Genomic DNA, 940 nt, shown 5'->3' with positions numbered 1-940 from the left:
CATTGTCCCTTGCTCCTGAAGAGGTGAGACCAGTGGAGTATCTTAGATGGCTACTCACAGACTTTTAAGACCTCAGACTCTACTTACCGAGGTAGAATGTAGAACACTTTCTTTATAAACTATGTTACGCTGATTGAGATAGGTGTTCCCTGAGACCACGGTCTCCACAGCCCTCTGCCCACCAGCAATTCAGTCCCTCAGGGAATTTGGATGTGTCTATGGAGCTTCCATGACCTTTCCTTGTATAAGTTGTGCTGGCTTCCCCAGTATTGTGTACTGTCTTATCCTTCACCAAAGTTACCACTTATCTATTGTCTATTTAGTATTTTCCCCCATCCCTCCCATCCCTCGTAACCATCAAAGATTGTTTCTTTTTGTGTGTAAACCTTTTCACGAGTTTTTACAGTAGTGGTCTCATACAGAATTTGTCCTTTTGTGACTGACTTATTTCACTCAGCATAATGTCCTCCAGTATCATCCATGTTGTGAGATGCTTCGCAGATTCATCGTTAATTCTTTATCATTGCATAATACTCCATTGTATGTATGTACCATAGTTTGTTTATCCATTCATCTGTTGGTGGGCATCTAGGTTGTTTCCATCTTTTTGCTATTGTGAACAATGCTGCAATGAACATGGGTGTGCATATGTCTATTCGTGTGATGGCTCTTATTTATCCAGGATATATTCCTAGCAGTGGGATTGCTGGATCATCTGGTATTTCTATTAGGGAGAGGAGACTGGAACTCTTATGCACTGCTGGTGGGAATGCAAGATGTACAACCATTTTGGAAAACAATATGGCGCTTCCTTAGAAAGCTAGAAATAGAAATACCATATGATCTAGCAATCCCACTCCTAGGAATATATCCTAGAGAAACAAGAGTTGTCACACGGATAGACATATGCACGCCCATGTTCATTGCAGCATTGTTCACA

This window comes from Trichechus manatus, unplaced genomic scaffold (assembly GCF_000243295.1).
Source record: "Trichechus manatus latirostris isolate Lorelei unplaced genomic scaffold, TriManLat1.0 scaffold00098, whole genome shotgun sequence".
In the NCBI taxonomy this organism is placed as follows: Eukaryota; Metazoa; Chordata; class Mammalia; order Sirenia; family Trichechidae; genus Trichechus; species Trichechus manatus.
The sequence above is the reverse complement of the archived record's forward strand: the minus strand, read 5'-3'. Positions refer to the sequence as shown.